The sequence below is a fragment of the Ceratotherium simum genome, chromosome 30 (assembly GCF_057802395.1).
Source record: "Ceratotherium simum simum isolate JZ-2026a chromosome 30, ASM5780239v1, whole genome shotgun sequence".
Taxonomy (NCBI): domain Eukaryota; kingdom Metazoa; phylum Chordata; class Mammalia; order Perissodactyla; family Rhinocerotidae; genus Ceratotherium; species Ceratotherium simum.
The window spans coordinates 51,532-70,209 of NC_141929.1; the positions used below are offsets into that span (position 1 = coordinate 51,532).

An 18,678-nucleotide genomic window follows, 5' to 3' on the forward strand; every position below is an offset into this window, starting at 1 on the left:
TGCTCCCATGCTAAATATTAATATATGGTAGTAAAACTGGTTACCACCCAGTTTTTAACTAATTTTTTGCTTTTGAAATTACATAAAAAATTTGTTTTGAAGTATTTTCCTAAAACTCAACATCTTTCTGACATAAATGGACTAGTTGAGAGGTAACTAGAATGAAATTTGATCTTTAAAACTCTAGCTTTATGTAAGAATTGATAATATCAGGCAGTTGAAAGTTGAGTCTCTCCACATTATATTTATTAATTGTGAATAGCCACATCTATTACCAAGTGCTGAATAATAAAAAGAAATTAAACAATATCAGCACTCTTACCCCACATGTGGTACAGTTTATATGCAAATAAATTCTCAAAGGTCAGAGAAATGTTTATGATTTCAGCTAACTGGTAATATACTTCCTCATTCCAGTTTTAACCTCATTTGAAATTGACTTAAAATTCTTCTCTTAGGATCCTGGTCTAATCAGTGCCCCCTGCTCCCCTCAATGCCTCATTTGATTGCAAACTTATCTGAAGAATTTAATATTCTTTTCCATTTGTTCTCTTTAAGATATCTGTGATAGTGATTTTTATACAATGACCAGTTGGTACAATTTATTATTAGTTTCAGAAACATCTTTATTTAGGAACAAATCAAGGAAATGTAGCCAGAAAAACCCAGGACCCTGTCACCGTAGCCGAATCAATGAACGCAATGACCAGGGACCGAGGAAAAGAAAAGTGGTTTAATTTTGCCAGCAAAATGAGGCTGTAGTGGGCACATGCCCCAAAATCCACAGTCCTCCTGAGCCATTAGGAGTTGAGGCTTTTAAAGTAAAGTCTGTGGGAAAGAATATATCCTTGGTGACTGATTATTTGTTGGAGGAGGGATCCCAGTCTTCTGGCGCCAAGCCGGCTGTCATCTCTATCTACAGCGGGAGATCTAGGGCTCCATCAACCAATCTTCTCTCATCACCAGAAATTTGGCCTTGGGGTGTGGACGGCAACTGCTGCCAATTAACGATTACAGTTTACAAGGTTTTAGGTGGGGGAGGGGAGCTGCGGCTTTGCAGTTCGGCGTCCTCCCATCAGCCTGCGTTTAGCTGAGTTAGGGGAGCTGCAGGTGTCCTCTGTTTGTCTGTCCCTGTGATGAATGGTGGATTCGGCGCCAGGAAGCGGGAGTTGGGGAGCTTCAGCTTCTTGATAATTTTGAGATCTCAGTCTCCCTGTAACAAACCACAAGAACTGGTAATTAGTCAGAGTTTCAGTTTGTAGACACCTGGGCTTTCAACAATTTATTACCTCCATTTGTCTTGTGGAATTCAGGGACACAAAGGGTAAAACAACCCATATCTACATGTGAATATAACTTAGAGAAGCAGAGAAGGGGGAATGAGTGCTTTTTGATTTAACCCCATATATGTTGGGTTCAATGCTGGGGAACAGATATCAGGGCCGGTATCAGAAACAGATGTGAGGAATGTGGGGTCGCCTAGCTGATGGTGCTTGAGGGATTCCTCATGGGAGTCTTGGCATAGAAAAGTTTAAAGAGTAAAGCATCATTGGTCAGATCAAAAGTGTGGGGTGAACATAATTCTGAAGGAATAATGATGGAGATATAAGAACAAGAAGCCACTTGAATTGCGTTGGAAGGTATTAGACACATCAAAGAGCTGGGAAAAAAAACCTTGTTTAATGTAAGTTCTTTCTAAACTCTAAGGTAAAAAGTAATATGAATTTACATGGTAATTATAAGCCACAAAACAACAATTCACAAGACAAGTAAAGAACTAAAGTAGAAACCAGAGTAAGAAAAATAGAGGTTAAAGGAGAGATGGAGAGAGATGGTTGGGGTCAGAAAACAGACTATCCTTGAAGTCTCCCTCAGACTCTGCTCATTCTTAGTGCTCAGTAAACACTTTGAGCCCATGAGCCTGGGGAGGGGCAAAGTGAGAGGTGGTTGGGAGGGGCCACAATGCAAGGATACCCTTGTGGAGGCACTGACATTGAAAATCAGTGACATTTTGCCAAGGTGTTTACCATAATATATTAAGGATTATTCTGGAAAGTTAAGGATTTTTCTGGAATGTACACTTTCATTTTATGGAAACTCCAACTAGCCTGGAGAACGATTTAGACATTTCAGCTTTAGAAATAAACAGAGGGGTCGGCTCGGTGGCACAGCGGTTAATTGCGCACACTCTGCTGTGGTAGCCCCGGGTTCACAGGTTCAGATCCTAGGTGCGCACCAATGCACCGTTTGTCAAGCCATGGTGTGGCGGAATCCCATATACAGTAGAAGAAGATGGGCACAGATGTTAGCCCAGGGCCAAAATTGCTCAGCAAAAAGAGGAGGATTGGCATCAGAAGTTAGCTCAAGGCTGACCTTCCTCACAAAAAAAAAAAAAGGAAAGAAAGAAATAATGAGAATCTTTTCTGTCAGTTTTAAGAATGAAAACCAGTTAGCATCTGGAAAACAGTTGCAATTTGACATGAGAATGTGAAGAAAGAATTAGATGTCACACGTTGTTTTTGCTTTTCTCTGGGGCAGTAGGGCTTGCAGGGGGAATGAAGTTCCATCTTTGCTCTATTGAGTTTGAGAAGGTGTAAAATTCATTTGTGCTGGGCAACACTGTTGACCTGTGGAGAAAGACAAATGGTTCAAGCAGCTGATCTAAAGGAATAACTGAGCTCATAAAAGTTCTTAGCTTATAAAGGGTGCTTCTTCTTTATTGAACTTTACTGGACATCCATTGACCTATATGTGCAAGATATTTGTGGTAGGTATTGAAGAAAATACAAAGAATTATAAGGTTCCAAGCTCCTCCACATACATGAAACTGTTTGCAAGATGTAATTAGGTTCTGCCAAGGTATTTAGTGTATGTTGTATTACAGAACCTAAAAAAATTGGGAATGTTATTGAGAAAATGTAATTAAGGACAGCTCCTTAGGAGAGGTAGACTAGATCAAGTCCTCAAATGGATCACTTTTGGGCAGGTGGAGGGAAGAAAGAATGAGGATTTCAAATGGAAGAAGAGAGGAAAGGTACAGACGTAGAAAGGAACATGACATTTGGGGATATGGGTGGGGAGGCCATGACAGGCACAGTCTTCCTGTGACTGAGAGGCAGTTCAGTTTCCTCCTCCAGGAGCCCAGCACTGCTTCCCACCTCCTGGCCTCCTCCACCTGCAGACCCCACGCCTAAGCCAAGGCCTATCTTATCTGGATCGCTGCCTAATCTCCCAACAGGTCCCTTTACTTACAGTCTTAATTTCTTCTAATCTTTCCTCCACAATACCTCCAGAGTTACCTTCTAGAATCTAAATTTGCTTAAATCTGATATCTGCTTAGACTGCTACAATGACTGCTCAGAGCACCCGAGAGAACATTCAGACTCCTGAGGTGGACACGCAGGCTTTCTCTTGCTGTCCTCATCTTTAGCCTCATCACCCACTGTTTCCTACATGTTGGCTTTTTTCCAGCCTTAAAAATACCCCCATACTCTGAAATCCTTAGCATCCTTTATATCTGTCTTTTTATATGTGTTTCTTCTGTCTTCCTACCCTCTGTTTTGATCAACTTAATTCCTATTTCTCAATCTAAACTCATGTCAAATGTTCCTTCCTCTTGGACACTTTTCCTGAGAGGTCTCCATTTAGAGACCCCTTTTGATGTTGCCACTCGGGGACCTTGTACTTATCTACTTTTTCTTAACTGTTGTTTTTTTCATGTCTCATTGACAGTGAGCTCCTTAAAGCTGAGACTATCCTTCTTCTTCATAAATAAATGGCAAGCAATAGGATATATTGGAGCATATGAGGAAGCCATTTGGTGTAAAACTAATTAGGCTTGACCTTGTTTTTTTTTTTTCCCCCAAAAAGGGCCTGTAGCCTCTGTTCATCCATTGTATATCAGCTTTAAGCAATTAACATGTCCCAAAGACAAAAACAATGACCTTAAGATATAAATGCAACTTCTCCCACATTGGCATTTCCTTAAGGATAAGCATTTCTCCCTAGGCTAGGATTTGATTGCTGTGCTCATCCTGTGACCACCCAACTCGAGACAACAGCCACGCCCATGGAGACAGCAGACCTGATACCTACTGTGTCCATCAATCAACGTGCTGAAAGGTCAATGTCACGGCTATTGTAAAAGGAACATTGCAATCACATGTGAAACATGCTCTTTGATGGTATATAACCACTCTGTACACCCCACTTCTTTGGAGTACTCCATTTCTTAGTGAAAGGACTCTCCCGGGCTATATGGCCCTCAAATGTTGGCTCATCATAAACTCACCCCAATTTTGATTTATAGATTGGTCATGGATTATTTGTGTCAACATTCTATTTGTCCCTCCAGTATCTAAACACAGTACCTGACACCTTTGGGGCACTCAGAAAATGTTTGATGATTGAATATGTATGTGAGAGACCACACTGACTGGAGAAGAAGAAGCTTTTTGGGGCGTGCTAGAAAATTCGCTCACATTCCTACCACAGTGGTTGAGGCTGTGTGCTTTGGACCAGTTTGTCTGGGCACCAATCCCAGTTATTCCACTTTTAACTGGGGAAACTGTGCAAAGTATTTACTCTCTGAGATTTAGTTTTCTCATCTATAAAATGAGGCTACTGAGAACTCCTGTCTCATAGGGTTTCAGTGAGACTTAAATGCATTAACTTATGTAAAGTACTTAGAAGAGCTCCTGGCACATAGTAGGCACTAAAATGTTAACTGTTATGTTATCATTATTGCTCTTATATCTAAACAATACTCTGGTTTTGAAAAGATGCTTTCATAGTATAGTTGATCCTCATTATTTGTGGAGTCCGTGTTTGCATACTTGCCCACTAGCTAAAATGTACTGACAGCCTCCAAATAAACACTCACAGGGCTTTCATGTCCGTTTGCAGATATGCACAAAATGGTGAAAAACTTGAGTCACTCGACATGCACGTTCCCAGCTGAGGGTGAACAAGGTGACGCTCTGCCCTCTTGTTTCAGCCCATACTGTAAACAAGTGTCCTTCTTGCAGTCTATTTAGTGCCTCATTTCTCATCTTTTTGTGCCTTGTGTTGGTGACTTTGCTGTTCAATATGTCCCCCATGTGTAGTGCTGCAATGCTGCCTGGTGTTCCTCAGGGCAAGAGATTGTGACATGCCTTTACGGAGAAAGTATGGGTGTTCGACAAGCTTCTTTCAGACATGAGGTACAGTGCTGTTGGTGTGAGTTCAATGTTAATATATCAACAATATATTTTAAATAAGGTGACTTTAAAGAGAAACACACAGAGAATAAGGCTATGTATTGATCAGTTGAAGAAAATGTAACTAAGGCTTGCAGCAACCTAACCCTGCATTTCTCGTAGGAGCAGTGGGTCATATTCACTGACTCAGTGTTCACAGTGACTTTATAGAATGTCACACTGTGCATAACAAACATCATTGTGCATATCTTATGTAATCCTCATATACTCCTTTATAGTAGGCAGGGTAGGGAATAGGTTGTCCACATTCTACGGGCTATTCCAGACCTTATGAGCCAACTAGAGAATTTAAAATGTCTTGTGCTCAGCATAAGAGCCATGAGATTTTGAGCAAGGAAGATCTATGATGAACTGATGTTTAAGGAAGAATTACCTAGCAAGAGAACGTAGTATCAAGAGGAAGAGGGAGAACTGAGCCAGAAAGGAGGACCAGCTGTTAAACTCTCCAAGTATTGCCAATGCTAGATGAGGAGATTCGGAGCTAAGGTGCTGATGTGATAAAAGAAAAGTAGCAGACAAATGATGAAATAATGGATTTGGTAACCATATATAGGGTGTAAGTTAGGCTGTGGTTCTCAAAGTGGGGTCCCTGGACCAGCAGCATCAGCATCACCTGGGAACCGGGTAGAAATGCAAATTCTCAGGTGCTGCTGCACACCTGCTGAACTGGAAACTCTGGGGTGGGGCCTGGCAATCTGGGTTTCAACAAGGCCTCCAGGTGCTTCTGGTGCCCATCAAGTTTAAGAGCCAATGAATTAGAAAAATGATTCAAACACGTCACCATGCCCAGGTAAGCGACAAGGCAGAGAGGTGGTATTTGTTTGGAGGATAAGATGCATTTTAAACTTTAAGAAAAAGTAGTTCAGCGTCTGTTTCATCATAAGGATTCCAGCATTTAAGATCTTTTAGCTCTCTGCATTTAAGATCTTTTTTCCACAATATGTTCTCCTTTAGAGAGCCCCTGGTAAGTTATTTACCATTTACCACATGTTCTGAGAATCCCTTCTTTCTTGAAATACCCTTTCAGACGTGAAAATATACTTTATTTTTGTACACAATCTCCTCTATTTAAAATTCGGATTTCTCTTCTTATAGGATCATGTACGGCACATGCAGCCTTACTGTAAATTTGGAATGTCATTGGTTTGTTCCAAAACCTTAGAATGTTTTAGAATTTAGAACAAGATGAAGAGAGAATTTATATGTTTCTCTGTAGGACTCATATTTTTCAGATGTCTAGAGGTATCCCAACTTGCCAGTAATGTGGCCTTAGATTTAGCAGAACTTGAAAATCCTAATATAGTAGGAAGTGAATTACTTCTTTTTTTTTAAAGATTTTATTTATTTATTTTTTCCCCTCAAAGCCCCAGTAGATATTTGTATGTCATAGCTGCACATCCTTCTAGTTGCTGTATGTGGGACGCGGCCTCAGCATGGCCGGAGAAGCGGTGCGTCAGTGCGCGCCCGGGATCCGAACCCCGGCCACCAGCAGCAGAGCGCGTGCACTTAACTGCTAAGCCACGGGGCCGGCCCAAAAGTGAATTACTTCTCTCGTGTTAACATTTACAAAATAAATGATCACAATGTTAACTTACCAGTAAGCACTTTCCATATTCCAGTCTCTGAAAGTATCTTGCTTACATAATAAACATGATAAAGTTTCAAAGATGAGCCAAATAAGTTTTCAGCAAAAGCTTGACTTGAGTCTATCTTGGCTTCCTTTTTGACAGTTTTAGCCTTAATGTTACAGTATTGTTTTCTTTTTCTAGGAATCAGATAACCTTGTATTTGGTGAATATTTTAATTTTTAATGGCCACTTGTATTTTGTGATACGCACGTGTTTAAACAATCTATAAGAACCCACCATTACCACCCATATATAAGATTATACAGGAATGGAAGAATTTTGGCTGACATTGTATATAATTGTTCAGCCAAGGCAGATGGCAGACTCTACCACTTACAATGATTTAGGGGTTTGAAGCAGTATTTTTAAATACAAATAATCTCAAAATTGGTAATATATAAAATATAATACTGTGTTAACTAACCAAAAGAGTTAAATTTGTTATCTTTCCTCCATTTATAAGGATGCATCCATTATATAGATTCTGTACAAAATTGCAAAGATCACTTTTTTCCTTTTCAAAGTTTATTTATTTTAATTTTTAATAGTGAGAAGCTTAGTGTTGGGTAAACTGCTGCACAATTACTGGAAATGCTGAGAGTCTTTTTGAAAAGTGTAAAAGTCTAAAGACAATGAAAAGTACATTTCTCCAATGTCAAGTCCTTTGAGCCTCTGTCTAGTAGTACACTGAAGAGATGGAAGATTAAGTACCAGCACAGGACACAAGAGAACAGGCTCCCAACTTGAGTCCTTCCCACTGACCACAGTGTGCCTGGCAGACGCTTGGAGATTAAATCTGGGCTTTGTCCATGGGTGGGCCCTGAGAGGAGGATTTTGCTTAAATGACCAGAGAATAGACAACATTTTTTCTTGATAATAAGTAATACTTACCATATAAATTTCTTTATAAATCTCTGAATAAAATAAAAAAATATAACCTGTACAGAAATCAACTCTTACTGACAAGCCCCACAGCCTTCTCTAGAAAGCTCAACAGAAAATGTCACAGCTGACTGTGAATTGGTCTTCTCTGAGAGCCAGCCAGCCCTTCACTGATAGCTTTGGATGAGGAAGGCCAGATACAATTTTTGAAGATGTTTAGCTGAATTCAGAACCAAAAATCCTACCTCCAGTTGGCTTCTCTGTGAGAATGGATGGCCGGCCTTATTTCCCAGGCTGGGCAGATGAGGTTTCAGATGAGCTTAAATGCTCTGTTCCCCAGTGATGGAAAAGCTGGATTGTGACATTGATTCAGAGCTGAGATTTTGCAGATAAAGATAGGGTCATAGAGGGAAACAAAGATTTCAGCAAATTGGATTTTTGTTCTCTACAGTGGGAGTAATTTAAGAAGCAGATAGTCTCTCACTCCAACTTCTCTTCCCTGTTCTCGATCTGTAATATCGCTGTAAAAATTCTCTCTATAAAAATTTCAATCTTTTTTCTTTGCAGTCTGTTTATTATCATCTTTACGAATTCTTTGACTTCACCACCTTCTTGGCACCACAACGCTAGCCATTGAGATATTAGTATAGATTCAGTTTTGCAATTTCATCCTCTTATCTCTATTTCCTCTGCCATTTCTTGGTTTTAGTTCTTATTGTATTTTATGCTTGAAAACATTTGAAGCTTACAGAGTATATCAGTTCCTTATTTTCTCAACTTTTTATTATCTAAGTGCCCTCAACTATCACTTTTAAAAAAAAAGAAGTGAAATACATAACAGAACAATACACTGTAATAAACTGACCACTCGTAAAATTAAGTTCAACCTGAAATCCCTCCCCACTTAACAGAGTCCATCTTTTATAATTCACCATGCTTTAGTTTGGGCAGGGTCAGTTTATCAATGATTTTTGGATGTTTTAAACCACATGAGAGAAATACAGTGTAAGGCAAAATTGTTAATCTTGCAGAAGTTGTAGAATTTCCTGATGGTTAGGGAAATCAATGGCGGAGAACCTGAATCATAGGAAAAGTAGTTAATTAATTAGCACATGACAGAGTTTGTTAATTTGGTAAGGATGATGATAAGACATATATGTTGAAAAGATAACTTTGCATATCAGAGTATTGTCAGAGGCTACTGGAAAAATTCGTAATGTTCTCAAATACTACAAAAAATGACCATTTTTTGATTAAAGATGTCATACATGATGGCATCATATACTTCTGTCAGAAAATTTGTAATGAAGAAAATGAACACTTGAGTCGTTTTAATTCTAACAATTTGTTCATGCCTATTATTAGGTTAAAAAAATTTTAAGCAGTAAAGTGGTAAGTGATGTACTTGCTTAATTTTTAATTTCTTTTAGGAAAACAACTTTTTCACATTTTTAAAAAATATTTATTTGTATTTATTTTATGCTGAATTTATTCCTGGGCACAAAGCCTTTTTTTTAAATTAAATAACACCAATTCTTTTCAAACTCTTTCAAAAAGTTGAAGAGGAGAGACTATTTCTAAAGTCCTCCTGTGGGGTTAGCACTATGCTGATATCAGAGCCAAAGACACTAAGAGAAAATAAAATGACAGGTGTTTGAAACTACAGAAATAGAAAACTATAATAGAATACAATAGAAGAGAAAAGTACAATTTCTATTGTAGAAAAGTACAATATCTTTGATGAATATTGATACAAAAATCCTCAATAAAATAGTAACAAACCAAATTCAGCAGCATATTAAAAGGATTATACATCATTTTTAGGTGGGATTTATTCCTGGAATGCAAGGATGTTTCAATATATGAAAATAAATCAATGTAATAAACTACATTAACAAAATGAAGGAAAAAATAAAAGATCATCTTAATGGATGCAGAAAACATTTGACAATACTGAACATGCTCTCATGTTAAAAACGCTAAGATATAAGGAACCTACTTCAACATAATAAAAGCCTAATATAGAAATTCACACAGAACACCATATTCATGGGTGAAAGACTGAAAACTTTTCCTCAAGATCAGGAACACGGCAAGAAGGCCCACATTTACCACTTCTATTCAACATGGTATTAGAAGTTCTAGACAAAGCAATTAGGCAAGAAAAAGAAAGAAATAGCATCCAAATTGGAAAGGAAGAAGTAATATTATATTTGTTTACAAATATTATCTTATATGTTGAAACCCCTAAAAATTCCAGAAAAAACTTTTTAGAACTAATAAATTCTGCAGAGTAGTGGGACACAAAATCAACATGCAAAAATTAGTTGTTCTTCTATACATTAATAATAAGTAATCTGAAAAAGAAATCTACAAACATTACATTTTTATTTACAATATCATCAAAAAGAGTAAAATACTTAAGAGTCAACTTATTCAAAGAGGTAAAAGTTCCAATGATGTTTTTTGCAAAAATAGAAAAATATGTCCTAAAATGCATATGGACTCTCAAGGGACCCTGAATAGCCAAAACAATCTAGAAGAAGAAGAACAAAGTTAGAGAACTCATACTTCCTGATTTCAAAACTTACTACAAAGTAATCAAAACAGTGTGGTACTGGCATAAATACACACAATATACTAATGAAATAGTATAGAGAGCCCAGAAATAAACCTTTGCATATACAGTCAAATGATTTTTGACAAGGGTGCAAAGACCATTCATTGGAGAAAGGATAAGTTTTTCAACAAATGGTGCTGGGAAAACTGGATACCCACATGCAAAAGAATGAGGTTGGATGCTTACCTTACACCATATACAAAAATTAAGTCAAAATAGATCAAAGATGTAAATGTTAGAGTTGAAGCTATAAAATCCTTAGAAGAAAACACAGGGTAAAAGCTGTGTGTCATTGAGTCCAAATGCCATTGCCAACAATGATTTCTTTAATATGACACCAAAGACATAAGCAACAAAAAAATAACAAATTGGACTTCATCAAAATGCAAAAGTTTTCTGTATCACAAGATACTATCAACAGAGTAAAAAGGCCACCCACAGAATGGTTGAGAATATTTGCAAATCACATATCTGATAAGGGATTAATATCTAGAATATATAAAGAACTCCCACAACTCAACAATTAAAAAAAAACCCAATTTAAACATGCACAAAGGACTTGAATAGACATTTCTCCAAACAAGATAAAAAATGGCCAGTACACACATGAAAAGATGCTCAACATCACTAAGTATCAGGAAAATGCAAAATAAAACCACAATGAGATACATCTTCATACCCATTAGGATAGTTACTATCACAAAATCAGAAAATAACATGTTGGCAAGAATGTTGAGAAATTGGAACCCTTGTGCTCTGATGGTGAGAATATAAAACTGTGGAAAACAGTATGGTAGTTCCTTCAAAAATTAAAAATTGAATTACCATATCATCTAGCAATTCCACTTATGGGTTCTGAAATAATAGAAAATATATTTATTGGTCTCTGCCTCTAGTTCCTGGCACAGAGCTCCTAAAACCCTTGTAATTTCCTAAATGATAAGAACACTAGGAGCATCTCTTGTTCTAATATTTGTCTTTGACTCCATCCCTGACACAGAGCTCCTAAAACCCTTGTAATTTCCTAAATGATAAGAACACTAGGAGAATCTTTTGTTCTATTGAGGCAACTCTGGGTGGGCTCCTGGATGGCTCCTGGATGGGGGCTGGTCACCAGACAGACCAAGCCCTGATTAGAAGCTTGGAATATTTAGCCCTACTCCTTATCCTCCAGGCAGGGGAGAGGGGCTGGAAACTGAGTTAATAATTGATCATGCCTACATGAGGGAGCCTCAGTAAAAATCCCAATAGAAGGAGGTTCAGAGAGCTTCCAGGTTGCCAATGACAAGGAGTGACTGGAGAGTGGTGCACCTGGAGATGGCATAAAAGCTCTGTGCCCTTTCTCACATACCTTTCCCTATGAGCCACTTCCATCAGGCTGTTCTTGAGTTATATCCTTTTATAATAAACTGGTGATCTAGTAAATGTTTCTCCGAGTTTTGTGAGCCACTCTAGCAAATTAATCAAACCCAAGGAAGAGGTTGTGGGAACCTCTGGTTTACAGCCAGTCAGTCAGAAGTACAGGAAACAGCCTGGGCTTCTAACTAGCATATGAAGTTGAAGTGAGGTTGGGTGGGTGTGCAGTCTTATAGGACTGAGCCCTCAACCTGTGGAATCGGATGTATCTCTGTGTTGACAGCATCAAATTGAGTTGAATTATCTGACGACCAGCTGACATTCCAAGAATTGCTTGTTGGAGGTCTGGGGAACCCTCCCACATGTGAGAAAATAAATCTCAGAACACCATTTATGGGTATACACCCAAAAGAACTGAATGCAGAGGTAAAAAGACATATACATACACCCCTGTCATTAACAGTGTTATTCAAAATAGCCAGAAGCTGGAAGCAAGCCAAGTGTCCATCAACGGATGAATTGACAAAAAAAATGTGCTGGATACACACAGTGGAATACCATTCACCCTTAAAAAGGAAGGAATTGACACATGCTATGGCATGGATGAACCTTAAAGACTTTATGCTAAGTGAAATAAAGCCAGCCACAAAAGTAAAATAGTGTATGATTCTACTCATATAGTAGTCAAATTCATAGGAATAGAAAGGAGAATGGTGGTTCCCAGGGGCAAGAGGGAGAGACAACAGGGAGTTGTTGCTTAATGTGCACAGAGTTTCACTGCAAGGTAAAAATAGTTCTGTGGATGGTTGGAGGTTATAGCTACACAATAATGTGAATGTACTGAATGTCACTGAACTGTACACTTAAAAATGGTTAAAATGGTCAATTTTATGTTATGCATATTTTATGACCATTTAAAAAAATTAATTATTTCCAACAAATAAACAAACACTAGCTACATGCAATAGCATGGATAACTATCACAATCATAATGCAGCATAAAAGAAATTATATTCAAAAGGCAATATATTTTATAATTCAATTTATATAAAATCCAAAAAAGAAACAAAACCGAGGTCTGGCTTCCAGTAATGGTGGAGTAGCTTGTTGAACTAACACTCTCACAGATAACAATGATAAAATCTGCATAAAATATTATATATATTTATAGAGAATCATTTATCTATATGTAATACACATATAATAAATGTGTATGTGTGTGTATGTATAAATCTCTTCCAAAGCAAGCAGAACTGAGATGGAGTCTTCCCTTAAATGATGGGAATTGCACCAGGAGATATTTGCAAGCTTGAGTCTTTTGCCTCAAAGCATTCCAAAATCTGTACATGGCCCAGACAGGGGAAAAACTACAGTCTTACTTGTAATGCTACAGGATATATTTTGGGGCTGGCGGAGTAGCTGGAAAGTTGGGGAGAAATTCTGGAAGGGAGGGAGACACACAGAGGAAAATCTCAAAATATGTATGAATGTCTCCCCCCCACACACACCAAATTGGCAGATCTTTGAACAACACACATGCAAGGCCCCAGAGGGCCTGTGTAAACAACAGTTGGAAGATGAAAGAACTGAATGAGGATTTCAGCTATGCTCACTGTAAAGGAGACAGGATTGGAGTTTCAGTCCAGCCAAGTTAACTCTCTGCTAGAAAAACAACAACACTCTTCAAAGGAATACAATAGAATCCAGAGTCTCTATAACTATCATTCATGGTTTCCAGTACACAATTTTGAAAAATCATGAGATTTGAAGAAATAGGAAAATGTAATCCATATATGAGCAAAAGCAGGCAGTAGAAGCTATCCTCAAGGTGTTGCAATTAGCAAACAAGGATAAGAAAGTAGCTATTATAAAGATGATCATGGTGGTAAAGAAAAATATTCTCATAATGAATGAACAGATGTTGAAACTCAGCAGAGAAATGGAAATTACAAAAAAGAACCAAATAAGAAGATGAAATAAAAAAATACTTTTGAGTTTACCGGTAGATGAGAAACAGTAGAAGAAACATGAAGACAGAGCAATAGAAATTATCTAGTCTGAAGAAAAGAATGTAAAAATTTTGAAGAAAAATGAAGAGAGCCTTACAACCTGTGAGATGATTGAGTCTCCAGCAGAGGGGAGAGACAGAAAAATTAAATGAGGCAGAAAGGCAAATCAATAAGTAATAGCATAACTTTCAAAATTTGGTGGAAAATCTAAAATTTTAGATCCAAGAAAGTCAGGAAACCCACAAAATAAAACACAAATTAAAACCATACCTAGGCACGTGATAGTCAAGCTGCTAAAATCCAAAGATAAAGGAAAATCTTGAAAGCAGTCAAGGAAATACATATATACATGGGAAGACATTACATACAGGGAGAAATAATGTGAATGATGGATGATACATTATCAAAAACAAAAGAGACAAATCAATAACAAAATGACATCCTTCAAGTGCAAAATGAAAACCCAAAAGTCAACACAGGATTCTATATTTAGCAGAACTCACTTTCATAAAGGAAGCAGAAGCCACAATAAGAGACCGCACACCTATTAGATAGCTAAAATACAAAATAAAATTGCAAGTACCGAGTGCTGGTGCGGACTAGGAGCAACTAGAACTAGGAATGCAACATGATAGTTGCATTCGGAAAACAGTTTAGCAGGTTCTTATAAAGTTAAACATACATTTATTATATGACTCAGATATCCCCCTCCTAGGTATTTACTGAAACAAATTAAAAACTAATGTTTAAACAAAAACCTTTGTGTGAATCTTTATAGCCATTTTATTCATAATTGCCAAAAGCTGGAAATAAACTAAGTGTCCTTCATCAGGTGAGTGGAGAAAGAAGCTGCGGCGCGTCGGGACATTGGAATAGTGCTGGGCAATACAAAGGATAAACTCTGGATTCACCCAACAACATGGATGAATCTTGGAGGCGTTTCTCTAAGTGAAGGAAGCCAGATGCAAAAGGCTATATGGTATATGACTCCATTTACATGACTTTCTAGAAAAGGCAGAATTACAGAGATGGAAAGTGATCAGTGGTTGCCAAGGGATGGAGTGGGGGAAGCGGTTGACTACAAAGAGACAGTATGAGAGAATTTTGGGGGTGAAAAAAACAGCTCTGTGTGGTACTGTGGAGATGGATACACGACCATAAAGTTGTCAAAACCCGTAGAACTGTACACCGCAAAGAGTGAATTTTACTCTGCAAATTTTAAAAATCAATCAGGATGCTGGGGAACTCAGATGGAATGCAGCGACAAATGAATCTCACTGTATTACAAGCACCTGACATAAGCACACAGAAGGGGTGGGGGTGAAAGGTCCTGACCTAAGTAACTTTGGAAGACAGTGCTTTGACGGGATACTGTAAAACTAAAGTACTGGACAAAAACACTGTACACTAGGTGATAAATGTGTTTCTCATAAGGGTATGGATTAGCAATTCTGAAACTAGTTGACACATTAGTAAATATATTGTAGATAACTGGAGTTAAGTTTCTCACTGTTGGTAAAAGAAGTTACATATAAACAAAAGGAGAATGCTAGAATAAAATCTGTGGTGCTGGGTTGGAGTTGGAAGTATCAGTATAAATCCATGTCTCTTTTAATATCTCTATCCAGATAGATAGTTAGATTGATAGATAGATGGATAGATCAATAGATAGATGTGTATACCTGAGTTTATATTCATACATACATTTCCAAGCTCTGCTGAGTGGGTCTAGAAGCAGTTACACTCTAGTATCAATGAGCACACCTAGCTCCCAGATCTGCATTTATATCATTCTCCAATAAAAAGAACCAGGTTTTCTTGGAGAAGTGGCTAATTCTAGGGCTGAAGATGGAAAATACAAGATGAACCTGGAACACCTTGTAATGCCAGAAAGTAGGAAAGTGCTTTAAAAAAAACACAGAAAATGATGAGATGTGTCAAAAGGAATCAATCTGAAAGACTTCCCAATGGCTGGAAAATTGTGAGCAACAAAATAAATAATGGTAGCATTGGATTATTACCCAGAGAACAAAATAAATATCCATGAGTCTATACTGATATAAAATAGATTAAATAAGAAAGGAAGAAAGGAAGAGAAAAAAAAAAAAGAATGAGAGAAGGAGAGGAAGAAGGAAGTGGGGGGAATCTTCCTCACAGAATTCCAAATAAAAACGTGGCTGGATAGCATGAAATAGAAAATTGCCACTAGAACACCACAGTAATAATTACTGTGAGCAAGACTGACTGATGAATGCAAAAGCTGTGGGTGAAACTTAAAGAAGAAACAGTACATTTGCAGAGCCTCAAAGCATGTCCCTCCAAATACTTAACTTTTTTCTCTTAATTTCTTTAAAAGACCTATGACTATTTAAAGCAAAAATTATAACATTGTATTGTGGGATTTACAACATGGGTAGATGTAAAATTTATGACAACAATAACATAATGGACAGACATAGGTAAACGGAACTGTTCTGTAGCAAGGCTTCCATATTTTACATTGATTAAACTGGTGCACTATGAAGTCTAGGTAGGCTGTGATATGTTAAAGATGCATATTGTAATCTGGACCAACCACTAAAAACTGCAAAGGTGTGTCACTTAAATGCTAATAGAGGAATTAAGAAGCAAAAAAAAGGGTTTGTACAAGAATGTTCACAGGAGATGACCTGCAAGACGAGCGCACTGTAGGGCATCCACAGAGCAGAACGCCCTCAGCCATGCCAAGGAGCAAACGCTGACACACACATGCTGGGTGAGTCTCATCAACCTCGTGCCGAGGGAGGCAAGCTAGACAGAAAACAAAACACTTGGGATGATTTCAGCCAAGATGAACCTATGATGAAAAAACCAGAACAGTGGTTGCCTCGGGGGAAAGAAAAAATTGCCTGGGAAGGAACAGGAAGGAGTTTTCTGGGGGTGATGGAACTATTCTATTCTTAAAGGGGTGAAGGTTATATGGGCATGTTTATTTGCCAAAACTGTACAGTTGAGAGTTGTGCCTTTCAGTGTGCGTACATCTTACACCCCACACACACAAAGGACTAAAAGAATAATAAAGTGAGGTGGGAATGGGATGGAATGTGGATGAAACAAAATTGGCAGACAGTTAGTAGTTGTTGAAGCTGGGTGACGGGCCTACTATGCTATTTTGTTTATTTTGTATATTGTTTAAATTGTTCTGTAATAAAACACTCGTATAAGAAGACAAACTCGATATACAGTGTTTGCTGGTAAGATATCGCTTACCTTTTGGGAGGAAGGAGGGAGAAATGGATTGTTGGCACCGGAGTGAAGCTGGTGCTAGTTCTTGGTCACACAAGTGTGTTCACTTTGTAATAATTCTTTGAGGTTTACATGGATGATTTCTGCATATATTTCTGTACTCATGTTATACATCAATAAACATTTTAAATCCTTCATATTTGCACAAAGATCCTAACTCAATATCTCAGAATAACAGCAGTGTTTTGTTTTAAAGTGGAACATGTTCACTCATGACATCATCACATGGATTTTAATACTTCTAAGTATCTATTAATGCCCTCATCCTTGCGTGGCCCCCTGGGTCTTTCCATTTTTGCCTCAATTTGGCAAGTGGCATGGCTTTGAGTTTTTATGATGGGTATGGGCCCTTCAGGTGGGCGAGGTCCAAGGGAAGGATCTCTGCAGCGACCTTGACCACGGGAACCAGAGGGAGGATCATGGCAACCTGGAGGGATGGAGGGGATGGTAGGACAGGTGGCCTTGTAAAGGCAAATTCCAGAATCCCAGGCACTCATTATTTCCATTTTAGATATAGAATTTATCCTTCCAACACTAGCCAGGAAGTTTCCACGAGGGCTGCAAGCATCCTCAGCAATAGCCAGGCTGGTGAGCCCCACCCCTACTTGAGTACTGGCCTCAAGGGATGTAGCCCAACCACACTGCGCATACTCTGGGGGGTGGGCAGGGCATAGAGAGTGGTCATGGTATAGAGAAGAGGCGGAATAGAGAGTGGGGTGGAGAAGCAGAGGGATGGGGACCAGGGGCGGGGGCACAAGGTGGGAGTTGGGGCCCCTAGCTGTGTATGCTGGGAGCTTTTGTCTCTTAACCGCTCCCAGCTGGGAGCTTGCAGGACCGCAGGACTACAAATCCCAGGAGGCTGTGGGCATGGGGCGGTGCCTAACCCTGGGGGGAGGAGCAGGGCTGTGTGCGCTTGGCCGAGGGACAAACCGCCCTTGACTCAGGACTCTGGTCCTGCACCCGCGGCACGTGGACTGAATCCCAGAGGGATGCGACGGGACGAGCGGGACCAGGGAGTTAGGAGGATGTGGCGGCTGCATGGGCAGCCAAGGGCCTGCAGCGTGCAACTGGTTTTGTCCAAAATAGAAGTCGGACTCGTGCCTCTTCCACACCGCCTCCCTCCGTTGTTTGATTCCTCCTCCCACCTGCGTGCCTGTGGGTCTTTCCACAGCCTCCTACCAAGTCCAGGGCCAGGTGCTTCTCTAAAATGCTTATGGGAACTGGTTTGACATCCCATAAACTTTCCACTTTGCCTGCTGCCCTCTGCCTTCTCTAGCCAAAGTGCCATCCTTTCATCAGCTTTTGAGAGAGATTCCCCCTTGTGGCTGCTCTTGCAAGTACAACTTAAGAGCTTTGCTGGGTGGTAACATTGGCTGTTGCTTGCCTTTTTCACAGGTGTGGAAGTTAAGGCATCTGTGAGGTTAATCACTGGTTTCCCCAGGATCCGCTAAGAGCAGAGGAGAACAACCCAATTCCCAGGCAAGTATCTAGTAGGCCATTTTCACCAACGCATTCCAGGGCAGTGGCCTCCAAAGCAGCAACCTTAAGACGAGAATAGCTTAAGCATTTTGCCCTTTAGATTGATCACCTAATCTCAGCTCAGGCCTGAGTGGCCAGTCTCTCAGGGACAGGGCTGGCGA

General features: G+C 39.1%; 1 protein-coding gene across 8 annotated transcripts in view; it reads right to left on the reverse strand.

The window, feature by feature from the left end:
• Positions 1-713: 713 nt before the first annotated feature.
• Positions 714-18,678, reverse strand: part of LOC101408564 (ral guanine nucleotide dissociation stimulator-like) — a 196,883-nt gene continuing 178,918 nt past the window's right edge. For 5 of the 8 annotated variants that reach the window (XM_087419649.1, XM_087419642.1, XM_087419645.1 and 2 more), the window contains one exon: positions 714-1,213. The gene's annotated coding sequence lies outside the window, so the exon portion shown is untranslated. Of the gene's footprint in view, positions 1,214-10,696; positions 16,590-18,678 lie in introns of those variants that run through there. The other 3 variants (XM_087419646.1, XM_087419647.1, XM_087419658.1) reach the window with 1 other exon arrangement.